At 37.4% G+C, this 14,680-nt stretch overlaps 1 protein-coding gene across 1 annotated transcript in view; it reads right to left on the reverse strand.

The window, feature by feature from the left end:
- Positions 1–14,680, reverse strand: part of CNTN6 (contactin 6) — a 290,327-nt gene that overhangs the window by 140,931 nt on the left and 134,716 nt on the right.

The following is a 14,680-nucleotide window of genomic DNA, read 5'->3' on the forward strand; positions in this document are numbered from 1 at the left end:
TGTCAACTTCGTATGTCTGCAATACAGACCCTCATGTCTAACTATACGGCAGCTCTAAAATGGGACACTTAATTTCTTTCCCTCAGGAGTTCTTCAAGTCTTCCTCATGAAAGTGAATGTTAAATATCAACTATCCATTTGACCATCTTTGATATCATCCTTTCCCTTAAAATCTACATCCCATCTAGCTGCAAATGTTATTAACACCCAAAGTTTCTCAGCAATGTCTCCACTTTCCCCATTTTCTGCTACTCTCATACGCATGTTTTCATTGTTTAACATCTGAATAGTCTCCCAAAGTGTGTTACTACTTGCACAATTACAATCTTTATTATGTTATCATATTATATCATATAATATCAGCCAAAGAAATCCAATTAACTTAGATTATATAATTTATTGAATCCATGTACTAGATTAAACTGGAGTCAATTAAAATGAGATTATGTAATCTATTTCTTAAAATATTATAGGGGCCCATTATCCTTAGAATACAATTCAAAATCTAGAATATGAGCAATGTGGTCAAGATGATTGGGGTCACGCCACTGTCTCCAACTTTCTCTCACACCATTCTATGTTTTCTATTTTTTTTCTTCTACGGTTTTAAATGTCTTCTCTTCTTCCAGCCTGTATGCCTTTAAGCATGTTTGTTGTCCCTCTAAATGGAATGTTTTTCAACCGCATCCCTCACATCATTTATACTTTGATTGCAAAGTGGCCCAATTCCCTACCTCTCACCACATCTTTGCAATGTGACTTTACAGCAACTTTCATCATAGGTATAGTCTATTTCACCACGTTTCATCTAGTCTGGCCTTGTGAATAAAATGCAGCAGGAAGTAACAGCATGACTATTGTGAGCCAGCTTCAAAACACCTTTGCACTCTGTTGATTTTTCTCTTCCTCTTGCAACCCCACCCAGCCACCATGGTAAAAGCTTAAACTAACCTAGAGGATCATGAGAAACTGGAGAAGAACTGAGTTAGGCCAGATGCCCTAGTCTGGGCTGAGGAGCCCACAAAATCAGCAAAGTTGCTTACTTGACCGCTAATATGTGAGCGCACATGAGACTAGAAAAAACACCTAGTAACTCAAAGACTTGTGGCCAAAATTAAAAGTTTACTGCTGTAAACCACAGGTGTCGCTCATTGTTTGTTTCACATTACTATGGAATTGGATGCAAAAAAATACAATAGATAACTGATAGTGCATAAATTCCAATTTTTATCCATCAAACATTTCATCTGTCTTGAGTCTTACTTTCCTGTGCCCCAATGAATAACCCGTATACTTTAGTCTCCCAAGAGTTTCTTCAACTATTAAGAATTGTTAATGTTATATATTTACAGGAACCCTTTTCTACTGCCTAGCTGGACTCATGAGGGATAGGGGCAAGGTTGTTTTTTCAAGAACTATACTCTCAAGATATGACAGTGCCTAACACATTATAGCAGCTCAATAAAAAGGTGAATAAATGCATAAAGTGTAATGAAAATATCTTTATAATATATTGTTCTTGAAAAAAACAAGATTAAATGTTGTATATTTCCATCTCTGTGTTGAAATGGAATAAATTTAATTTTATTTTGCAATGAAATACTGTACAATAGTCAAAAGGAAGGAAGGAAGCCAACATGTAGAAATATGGCTAATTTTTTTAAATTTTTATTTATTTATATTTAAAGTATATTTATTTTGTTTTGAGAGAGAGAGACTATGAGCAAGGGGGAGGGCGGGCAGAGACAGTGGGAGAGAGAGAATCTCAAGCAGGCTCTGTGCTGTCAGCAAAGAGTTTGATGTGGGGTGTGATCTCACAAACCATGAGATCATGACGTGAGCCAAAATCAGAGTCTGATGCTCAACCAACTGAGCCACCCAGGTAGCCCGCAAAATGGCTACATTTTAAAAACATAACGTAGAGTGTAAAACAAGTTGCAAAAGGAATTACATTCTGATGTTATTTATATGCAAACGTAATAGAAAGGCAACGAAGCGGCACCACCATACTTGGAAATGTTATCACCAACTTCAGGAAAGTGGTTACATCTGGGAAGGGGTCGGGGAGGAGTGAAGGGAAAAGCGGCAGTATCGCCACATTTTATCTCGTTAAAAACATGACGTGAAGCAATACTGGCAAAATATTAACATATATCTAAATACAAATTTACAATATTTTTCTAGGTATTTGCTTGACGTTTGTTATAATTAAAAACTTTTAAAGAAATTAAAGTAGGTCATTTAGAATGATCCTATTTATATAAATCTATGTGGGCAGGAGGGGGGGAGGGGGCACCTGGGTAGCTCAGTCAGTTGAGCCTCCTCTGACTCTTGATTTCACCTCGAGTCATGATCTCCCAGCTTCTGAGTTTGAGCCCGGCATCGGACGCCACACTGATGGTGCAGAGCCTGCTTGGGATTCTCTCTCTCCATCTCTCTCTGCACCCCACCCTCACTCTCTCAAAATGAATAATATTTTTTCATGTTTATTTTATTTTTGAGAGAGAGAGAGAGAGAGAGAGAGAGAGAGAGAGAGAGAGAGTAAGTAGGGGAGGGGCAGAGAGAGAGGGCGACACAGAATCACAGAATCCGAAGTAGGCTCCAGGCTCGGAGCTGTCAGCACAAAGCCTGATGCGGGGCTCGAGCCCACACACTGGGAGATCATGACCTGAGGTGAAGTCAGCTGCTTAACCGACTGACCCACCCAGGTGCCCCAGATCTCTCTCAAAATGAATAAATAAATTAAAGAAAAATGTTATGTATGTGTATGTGTGCATACAGGCATATAATTAAAGTGTACAGAGGTGGCAATTTTTTTTTATTTTTTAGTTTTTTTAAATTTACATCCAAATTAGTTAGCATATAGTGCAACAATGATTTCAGGAGTAAATTCCTAGTTCCCCTTACCCATTTAGCCCATCCCCCCTCCCACAACCCATCCAGTAACCCTCAGTTTGTTCCCCATATTTGTGAGTCTCCTGTTTTGTCCTCCTCCCTATTTTTATATTATTTTCACTTGCAACTACGTGGATGGAACTGGAGGGTATTATGCTAAGTGAAATTAGTCAGTCAGAGAAAGACAAAAATCATATGACTTCACTCATACGAGGACTTTAAGAGACATAGGTGGCAATTTTTTAAAGAATGACGTGTCTTGTGGTTTTCTCATATTTTACATCATTTAAATTGTCTTCAATAAGCATGAATTATTTACCCAAAATATAATAGACTTATGCTAATTTTGAGAAAAGAGAGATTGAGATCAAAATTATGCCTTAGATGACCAGGTAAAAGTTCAATATTTCTTGATAAGTCCAATCAGTTGAAAATGGTGTCAGTAATATGCATGACTGCTTAAGAAATCTATCAAGAATTAGCAAACGAAATTACCTTGAAGGTTCTTACTTTCAGCCTGCAGCTACAATATCACCATTTATCAACATATGACAATTATAGGGAGAATATAAACATGGATAGCTCTATTTACATCAAGAAAAAGAGGGAGAGTCGACTTCAATATTTTTATGATCTCAGTTTTGCGAGGAACGAGGCTACTCAGTTAAGAGAATAAGCAATTCGACTATAAACCTTCTTTCTCTTGCTCTCAGGAACCTAACTGCAAAGACTGTGGTGTCACAGTGCTGGGCTCTGTAAGGAGAGATGGTATGAGAGCTGAAGCAAAGAAAGTCACCAAGCCCTCTGACGCAAAGCAAGATGAAAGTCTGGGAGGGTAATTAAGAATGCTGTAGGGCTTTTGTCTACTGACAAAGTAAAGGAGGATGATTGAAATAGATTAATTAGATTAGAACATCCACATTGAATCCACTGTTGTCCCTGTCTCTAAACAGAATCTTACCCGTTCAGGGAAAGGAAATGAAGAAACTGAACATTCTGACTTTCCCAAATGTATCTGTGAAATTTCTTTTTCCAACAGGGGATCTTTGTTAAGGAAATGCCACGAGAAGATTAGTAGGCCCTGGACCGAGCCAAACACCAACAGGATTTAGAATGACCCAGCTTGGAGGTTCTCAGAGATCTATCTTACCACTACCTGTCCATCTCCTCAAGTCAAGTTGACAGGAAGGGCCCTTCCTTTGTGTACAGAATACGCTTTCCCCTTCAGCTTTGCATCTCCTGAAGCTTAGTTCTCAGGAGTCAAATGAGCATCTTAGTCAGGAGACTTGAATTTTAAAACAAGGATCATGACTATCAAAAATACAGAAATGTGAAATCTTGATTATACTCCATATTTTATTATTTTTGTTAGCTATTTCCTTTCTTTCAAATAATTGGGAGAGAAATGCCTTAAAGTGTTATTAAATTATTTTTGTAAAGTGAAAAAGCAGTTCACAAATAACAAATACTCATATGTATGTGTGTATATAATTAATTCACATAAGAAAAAATTCTAGAAGAATCTACTAATGTTCCTAGTGGTTGTCTCCAATGCAGGTATATTATTAACTTTTCTTTATTTTCTAATTTTTATGTATCTTTGAATATTATTATTACTTTAAAAATTTTTACTTTTGGGGGGAAGTGGCAGAGAAAGAGAGGGAAACAGTGAGTTCCAAGCAGGCTCCACACTGTCAGTGGAGAACCCGCCTCAGGGCTCAAACCCATGAACCGTAAGATCATGACCTGCGCTGAAGTCAGATGTTTAACTCACTGAGCCGTCCAGGCACCCTTATATTTAAATATTACAGTAATATTTAGTAAAACTTGATCACTAATAAGGAGGAAAAAGGCACACAGAAAGAAGAAACACAGGTCTCATTACTTGTCCCTGAAAGGCAGCATGTAATCAGACTTCAGAGAAGTGAATTTCAAAACAGAAAATGAGTGTTAGAATGTGTTAAAAGGGAAAGGAAAGTTGGGTGACATCTACACAGTGGGTATAGGTTGTGGGACAAAAACAAAAGACCAACACTTGAAATCCAATGGTGTATAAAATCTGGGTTGAAAAAAGAAAGAAGTTGCCCTCATTGTGTGTTTTAATGTTTGATAGGCTTCATTTTGGAGAAATAACTCTAGACACAGGCAAGTGAACCTCATGTAGTTGGGCAGAGTGCCAAATTATGTGAAGAATCCCTGACATGGTTGGTACAGGCAAAGTCCATCCTGGCCCAGCGACTAGGCAATAGAATTTTAAGGCAAAACCAGACCTGAGTCAGGACTAAGTATCAATTCGCCCATAACACAGAATAATTAATGGGTTGGGAAAATGTTGTTTGAGATATTTTCTGCGATGAATCAGTTGAACAATACAGTCGAGAAATACTGGCTAGTGTGTTTCTCCTCACACAGAGGACCTTCCAATATTGAAGAGTCAGGTAATGCAATAACATCTTTGAATTTCACGATTACTTGCCTTCCTAATCTTAATGTCAGGCAGTATTAGGGTACAATTGGATGTAAGTGTTTATGAATTAAAAGTGAGACCAGGTGTCATGGTTGGATTTTTCTCTAGGTGAAAATTTTCTTTTGGATTTCACTATGGTTTGGATTCCACCAGATCACCAGATGAATAAAATGAAAGGAGAAATGAACAGTTGAGACAGTCAACACAGAACAGTCAACACAGACCAACACTAGAAAGAAGATGTTTCAAAGATAAGCCAGGGAAGTTTGTCCCAATAAAGGAGGAAATGATGACAAGAGGGACAAGGCATAATTGTTAAGATTACTATATTGTAGGAATCAGTGAACCAGAGTACTGTTGGAGTTCATGGACAGGAGATAGCGAGCAGGGCAGTTAAGAAGTAATGTTCCAGAGTTGAGAAGGTTGAAAATCATAAATGGGCTAAGCTTGACATTTTAGATATTTGACAAGGTCCTGGAGTCAGGGTGGCTTTTGCTTAAGTTAAGAAACAAAGTCAATGGAAGACAAAAAAACAGGGAACTGAGAAGTCAAGTTATTAAATTTTGAATGTTGAGTTCAGTGAAAACTGAAATTGTCAAGGATATGACAGGAATGTTATGAACAGAGAAACAGTGATCTAGGAGATAAAGTCTTTGGGGAACTATGGGGGTGATCTCAAGACAGAACATGATGGCTACATGGGTAGCATAGTCTGATGGAATGATCATAGTGCCTAGGGCATTAGTAATAAGAAAGGAAGAATTATCTAGACGTGACACTGAGGAGAAAGGAGGACTCTATCCCTATTCACAGACCAAGTAGAAGTGGTAGCAGCAAGAGAGTGTGGGAGAAAATAGTCACCATTTTGGAGGGATACCAGAGAAGCAGTGGCCTCAGATCAAAGCCAAACTTCAGTCAAAATGGTATGATGAGGAAAAGGTTGAGAGCAAAAATTAAGGGTAGAAGGATTCAGCTGATGACTGATCTTTGGTTTCGTGAGATCTCGGGAAGAATTTCAGCAATTAAGGAGGGCTGCAAAGTGGATTCAGAAATGGGAACATGCAGTCATGCACAGATCAGGGTTTGGGCAATGGGGGAGGGGGGTGATCTTGGAACTCTAGCCTTATTATAATGACTTATGGATACCACAGGGGAGGCCTAACACCTCAGACATGGTCATGTTAAGGGAAACATGTGCAAGGATGTGTTTGGTTATGTGTTTATGGGAGATCTTGTCAAAACCCCTTCTTCATTCCTGCTATGAGAATGTGGAGTTGAAGTGGAGAGACAATTTCATCCAGGGCATCACAAACTCTGGCACTTCCTTCTGTGAACTGCAGAGAGGTGGAATATGCAGACGGGGTAAGTGGGACCATAAGCAGGACAGATACATCTTTAGGACACCTGCCATTGGGGATGCTTTGAAAGGCTATGGCTGTGTTCCAAGTCTGACGTCTGTTGCCAGTCAAAGCCAGGTTTAAAATCCTACCTCTGCCACTAACTCATGTGCGAATTGAAGCATGCCCAGGAACTTTTTTGCCCAGTGCTTGGCTTACTGAATATATGTTACCTTTTATTAATGCTAATATTTACATTGATAGCAAGAGTCAAGACCCTCAGACAGCCAGACTTGCCAAACAGAAATGTCACGAACCCTGATGTTTGACCCGACCAGACTTCATGTCTTTTTCAATGAAAACCATAGGATTACTTTCCAAAAGAATACTGAAAATGGTACAAAGATCAGAGAGCTTTCCAGAGAGCTGAGAGGCTGGCATTGCCCTCTAGCACAGTTGTTTACTTTTGATTAATTTTGTGTAAAACTGATGAAATAATTAAAATAACCCTTTGTGTTCAAGGGATAGAACACTAGTAAGAACTCAAGTAGCTCTTATGGATGGGATTTCTGGAAGAATTAAACAAGGGTTACATAATCTCCATTCATGAAAGAATTGATCTATGCAAAACAGCTTATTAATACATATGTGAAAGTTGATCTCTCAATTTTACAATTCTCAAAAAGGGGGGAAAACACCCTGCAGTTGACTTGTGAAATGATGTATGAAGATCTAGTCTCATCCTCATTTGCATTTTCTGGTGTCATGATAAAAATATTGCCTAGTTGGGGGAGCTGGGTAGCTCAGTTGCTCAAGCCTCCAACTTTGCCTCAGGTCATGAACTCATGTTAGGTGAGTTTGAGCCCTGCGTTGGGTTCTGTGCTGACAGCTCAGAGCCTGGAGCCTGCTTCAGATTCTATATCTCCCTCTCTCTCTGCCCCTCCCCAGCTTGCTTGCTCTCTCTCTCTCTCTCTCTCTCTGAAAAATAAATAAACAAAAAAATGAAAAAAAATTCTTTTTTAAGAAAATAGTATTTCTGACAGGTGATTAGTTAAAAACCTCATACTTTGGATAATTCTCAAGCACATTTTTTTCCTTGTTCTTTATTCTAATGTTTTATATACATACATGGTGACCCTGTGGTTATAGCTGCAGAGACACAAATAGAGAAAATAATTGTGCAAACTGTTCCCATGTGTGTTAGGGACATAATAGGTGCTCAAGAAATATGAATTATTGGAACATATCACTGAATATGTTGAACAGCCATCTTATAGTTTGGAAATACAGATTAACATTTGCTTTTCCCCTGGATTCATGTAGACCATAATAGAGCTGACTCCTTGTATCCCCTTGGGTTGACCCCTATATTAACACTACTAGTGGATTGCCTTTAGGCAGTGTTCTAAATCTTATTTTGAGACGGTGTTTCCTATTCAATCTGGTATTGAAGCTGACAACAGTAGTGTCACCTGGATTCTTGCCAGAAATATAAATTATCGGGTCCCACTTTAGGCCTACTGAATCAGTACTTGTATTAATAAGATCCACAAGTGATTCATATGCACATTAAAATTTGACAAGCACTCATTAAATGATTACGGAAGTGAGCTAAACCATCAGAATGACTGGTATCAAACCCCAGCTTCACTGTTTTCTAGTGTTTCTGGGCATATTATTTCACTTCTCTGATCCGCATTTTCTTCATCTATAAAACCAGGATTATAATTTTACATGGTAGTTTTGGGGACTGAACCAGATTATTCTCTTTAACTAGGAAGAACTGTTGAGAAGGTTGGTACCTCCTTTTAGGAACATATGTCTAAAGCATCTATCATGGAGGGCATTGTCAGATCACAAAACTTGAAACACTCCTGCCTTATTTCTATAAATTCCTATCTCCTCACTCCTATGAAAATGGAGCAGGGGATAACATAAATATAGTAACACCAATTCAGGATCCAGAACGACTTTCTTCCCAAGCATCTATCTTATCAATACAGGAAGAGGCTTAGCCTAAGAAAAGTACACAGAGGAATGAATGTTCAAGGAGAATATTTTAACACAGTTTTCTGAAATAGGTAGGTAGGAGTTCTGCAGGGAGCTATGCTTTGTAAAGTTTCCACCAAGAAAAGCCACATAATATATAAACAGAGTGAGCACTGGATTCACTCAAAGTTTGAAGAATTCAGCAACTCATTTCTATTGTTCGTGTTTCTGAGATCCTACTGATATAATGGCTACAGCCAGAAATCAGAGACTGATGGGATTCACACATACTGATGGTAACAATGGCTACAGTAATAGAAAACTGGCACATATTGGGAAGCCTCCCAACAGATGTTATGGAAAAGGTCTGAGAAGTACCCAGTGAATGTTAGCTATTATTTTTTAGATAGAAGAAGCTACCATAGGAAACTCAGTAAGTGTGAGAGCATGTTTGTGAGGGGAATGCCATTTGCTGAATCGCTCACTTTGCTCTTGATGAGGATTCACAGGAGAAACCTCTCAGGTTCTAGAGTCAGAGCAATTATGCTCACAGGAACAATGACATGTTTTTATCCCATGAAAGATATGAGCCCCCTTTCTTGTGTGCTGGCCACCAGAAAGTTCAATTTCAGTAAGTGGATAGAACCTTATGGTACTTATTTCTTATACTTTTTATTCTCTTCAAGCTCTCTTCTCCTTGAGTTCAGCTTAAAATGTGAACCTCATTTTTTTCTTTATCCATATCATCTATTCTAGTAACTATCAGACATCAAGAATTATCGTTAAGACTGTAGTAATTATTAGAGTGTGGCATTTGTACAACCATAGGCTGATATACCAAAGAAACAGAAGAGAGAGGCTAAAAGCAGTCCCAAGCATTCATAGTTGATTTTTTTCAAAGCTGACACTATAGTAGAGTGAAGGAAGAGTAAATTTTTTTAAGGAATGCATTTTTTAATATATTTGCTGACTCAGTTGGACCTGTAAAGAAAAAAAACATATATATACTGAACCTACCTTGTACCATGTAAACAAATAAATAATTTCCAAGTGAACTGCAATTTTAAACATGAAGGACAAAACAATAAACTAAAAGATAACATAGAAAAATATCTTCATGAGTTCATGCAGGGGAACATCTCTTAAAGTTTTTCCAGAAAGGATCATTACATATAGGAAAAGATTGACAAATTAGACTATATGGAATTTAAAATTTTCTGCTTATCAAAAGACATAACTAAGAGAGTAAAAACTGAAGTTGTATAGTAGAAGAAGCAGTTTCCTATATATAAGCAGCAAAGTGCTCAGATCTAGAATCAGTCACTAAGAAAAAGAAAAACAACTCTAGAAAAATGGAAAATGGTTTAAATTTTGTTTTGAGATTTTATTTTTGAATAATCTCTATACCCAACATGGGGCTCAAACTTACAGCCCCGACTGGGGTCAAGAGTTGCATGCTCTACTGACTGAGACAGCCAGGTACCCCTAAAAATGATTTAGATTTTTTAAGCTGGGTGTCAGGGCAAAGGGGGAGTTGCAGGTAGCCAATACACATATAAAAAAGGTGCTCTGGGTGCTTGGGTGGCTCAGTCGGTTAAGCATCTGACCCAGTTTCACCTCAGGTCATGATCTCATGGTTTGTGGGTTTGAGCCCTGCATCAGGCTCCAAGATGAAAGTGTGGAGCCTGCTTGGGATTGTCTCTCTCTCCCTCCCTCTCTTTGCTCCTCCCTGACTCGGTCGCATATGCGGGCATGTGCTCTCTCTCTCTCTCTCTCAAAAAAACTTAAAATATGGGGCGCCTGGGTGGCTCAGTTGGTTAAGCGTCCGACTTTGTCCCAGGTCATGATCTGATAGTTCATGAGTTTGAGCCCCACATCAGGCTCTGTGCAGATGGCTCAGAGCCTGGAGCCTGCTTTGGATTCTGTGTCTGCCTCTCTCTCTTCCCCTCCCCCATTCATGCTCTGTCTCTCTCTCTCTCTCTCTCTCCTTCAAAAATAAGCATTAAAAAAATAAAAAAATATAATTAAAAGGTGCTCAGTGTCATTAGTTATCTGAAAAATAAATTAAACCAAAATAAGATACAATTACATATGTTCTCCAAATGCTAAAATTTAAAAAAGAGTGGCAAGTAAATAAATCCAAAATGGATGAAAGACCTAAATGTGAGATAGAAAATCATCAAAATCCTAGAAGAGAACAAAGAGAGCAACCTCTCTGACCTGAGCTGGAGCAGCTTCTTACTAGAGATATCTCCTGAGGCAAAGGAAACAAAAGAAAAATGAACTACTGGGACTTCATCAAGATAAAAATCTTCTGCACAGCAAAGGAAACAATAAAAACTAAAGGCAATCTTTGGAGTAGGAAATGATACTTGCAAATAACACATCCGATAAAGGGTTAGTATCCAAAATCTATAAAGAATTTATCAGGGCACCTGTTGGGGGGGGGCAGGGCTCAGTTGGTTGAGTGTCTGACTCTTGATTTAGGCTCAGGTCACGGTTCCAAGGTGGTAGGACAGAGCCTTACGTCAGGCTCTGCGTTGAGCATGGTGCCTGTGTAAGATTCTGTCTGTTACTCCTCTGCCCCTCTCTCTAGACTTCTCTCTCTCTCTCGCTCTCATTCTAAATAAATAAATAAATAAAAGTAACTTATCAAACTCAAAACCCAAAAACCAAATAATTCAGTTAAGAAATGGGCAGAAGATATGAACAGACATTTTTCCAAAGAAGACATACCAATGGCTAACACACATGAAAAGATTCTCAACATCACCCATCATCAGGGAAATACAAAGCAAAACCACAATGAGATATCACCTCACACCTGTCAGAATGGCTAAAATTAACAAAGGAAACAACAGATGTTGGTGAGGATGCAGAGAAAGGCAAAACCTTTTACACTGTTGCTGGGAATGCAAACTGGTGCAGCCAGTCTTGAAAACAGTATGGAGGTTCCTCAACAAGTTAAAAATAGAACTACCCTATGACCCAGCAATTGCACTACTAGGTATTTACCCAAATGACAAAAATACTAATTTGAAGGGGCATATACATACCGATGTTTATAACACCATTGTCTGCAATAGCCAAATTATGGGAAGAGCCCAAATGCCCATTGAATGATGAACTGATAAAGAAGATATGGTATATAATATCACTCAGCCATCAAAAAGAATGGAAACTTACCATTTGCAAAGACATGAATGGAGCTAGTGTATTATATTAAGTGAAATAAGTCAGAGAAACACAAACACCATATGATTTCACTCATATATGGAATTTAAGGAACAAAATTGAGGTGCCTGGGTGGCTTAGTCGGTTAAGAGTCGACCCTTGATTTTTGCTCAGGTCATGATCTCATGGTTCATGGGTTCAAGGCCCGCATCCGGCTCTGTCCTTACAGTGCAGAGCCTAATTGGAATTCTCTGTCTCCCTCTCACCCTGACCCTTCCCCACTCTCTCTCAAAAATAAATAAACATTAAAAAAAAGGAACAAAAGAGATGAACATGGGGAAGGGGGAGAAAAGAAAGGGAGGCAAACCATAAGAGACTCTTATTCAATATAGAGAACAAACTGAGGGTTGCTGGAGGAGAGGTGGGCAGTAGATGGGCTAAATGGGTGATGGGCATTAAGGAAGGCACTTGTCAGGAGCACTGGGTGTTATATGTAAGCAATGAATCACTAAATTCTACTCCTGAAACCAACATTACACTACATGTTAACTAACTGGAATTTAAATAAAACTTAAAATAATAACAATGAAAAAAGACTGGCAATGGTTAGTGTTGTCAAGGAACCATTGTTGGTAAGAGGCTAAATTAATAAAATCACTATGGACAACAGTTGGTATTATCTTTTACAGTTGTACATATGCATACCCAAATGCCCTGTAATTCTACTCTATTTATTTACAACAGTGAAATGTATTCACAAATGTACCAAAAGATATATATATATATATATATATATATATATATATATATATATATATACACACACATACATATATATACGTATATTATATGTATATACGTATACATATATGTATGTGTATGTATATATATATGTATGTATATATATGAATATTCATAAATAACTATTCACCTTTGCCTCTTGAAAAAAACCCAGAGTTCCCTTAACAGCAGATGTCATTCATAAACTGTAGTATATTTATACCGTAAAATATTATATAGCAATGGAAACGAATGAACAGTGACTACCTACAGTGTGGATGAATCTCACAAGTATTATTGGCTACAAAGCCAACAATGAATATGCGTTGTGTGGTTTTATACATATGAAATTCAAAAAGGTAATATTTAATTATAAACTGACAAGCAAGGTATTGGAGAGGAAGGAGGAAGTAGCAAATGAAAGAGTATGAAGGGGAGGGCATTCTGGGGTGTTGGTAATATTCTGGATTAATCATGCTTTATTGAGCTGTTTCTGTGTTTTACAGTTTTCTATATGGGTCAAACCTTTTGGAAAATATAGCATATAAATTAATACCTTAAAATATGATAAACATTTCCAGATGTTGGCAGCAAAACCTCTTTACATTTGTATTTACTTTTTAATCTTATTTTGTCTATTTTTAAGTTTGTTTATTTATTTTGAGAGAGAGAGAGTAGGGGAGGAGCAGAGAGAAAGGAAAAGAATCCCAAGCAAGCTTCATGCTTCAGCTTGGACCCCAATGCAGGGCTTAATCTCATAAATCTCAAGATCGTGGCCTGAGCCAAAATCAAGAGTTTAACGCTCAACTGAGCCCCACAGGTCCCCCTGTATTTCTAAATACTTGATTCTAATTTGCTATTTGGTAACATTGGGCATATATTAACAATAAATCTCAGATAATATTTCCTCTGATTCTTTAACACAAAAATTTTGCTAAAATTCCCAATCAGTTGTTTTATAAATCTCAGAAGCAAAATCTCAATGATGCATGCTCATAACTTCCTCAAAACCATTTGTCAAACAGCAAGGGAATAACAAATAATCATTTTACCTTTTGGTTTCTCTCTTAGTTTTATAAATCAGAAACTCTCAGTTTTGATAGGATGAATAATTTCATTTTTAACATTTCCTCTCCCGCCCCAACTCAGTCTGTGCAGCTTAAATGTGCAATTTTATTTAAATGGACCAAAAAGACTAGGTCCCACTGAATATAAGTAGAGGTGGGAGGTGAGAGGAGGCCTGAATTTTGAGAGTATCATTTCTGATAAGGTACATAAATAGACGTCCAGCAGTGATAGTGAAGGAAAAAATGAGGCTAAAACATTGGATAACCTGCTTCCCTGTTGATTTTAAAAATAAATATAATGGTGACTTGCTGTAATTCAACCATGTGACTGTTCCAACTCCCCTTAAGACATGCATTGCCTTTAAAAGCAAAGTCAAAGCTTACCCCTTAATATTATCAATTGGTGGTTACTAGTATATTAAGACAAATTTAGAATATTAATTTCATTGAAACACTGTTTAGTGCTATTTCCCAGATGATAATGAAAACCCAGTAGTGAAGTATCAACTTTCTTTAAAGAAATTACAGAAAAATATGGATGTCCCCATTTTGTTTAGCTAATTCTTTTCCAATGTACCAAAAAAGGTTAAAAGCCAACTAGTATTTTCATTTGTAATTAGATATGCATTACCCACTTAACACATACTTCACAATTATCAGAGACTTTAAATGTTCCAAATGTGTTTCTAAGTGTTATTTAGATTTTTTTCCCTGGGTCTTAATTTATTTTTAAGATATAAATGTACTTTATCACCATATTATCAGGATCATGTATAACTGTTTTTGCATTTCTTATATATGAAAAAAAATCTGAAGGCATTCTAAACTGATAAAAGACCTCTACATTATGGCTTTTACCTGGATACTTCTCCTGTTGTGCTGTGACTATGGTTTTTATTCATTTGAATTCTGTTTTACTTTCTCCATCTATAAATAAACATATTTTTTTTTTAAATCTTTTTTTTATTTTT

Source organism: Puma concolor, chromosome A2 (genome assembly GCF_028749965.1).
Source record: "Puma concolor isolate L17-30 chromosome A2, mPumCon1.1.hap2, whole genome shotgun sequence".
NCBI classification, from domain to species: Eukaryota; Metazoa; Chordata; class Mammalia; order Carnivora; family Felidae; genus Puma; species Puma concolor.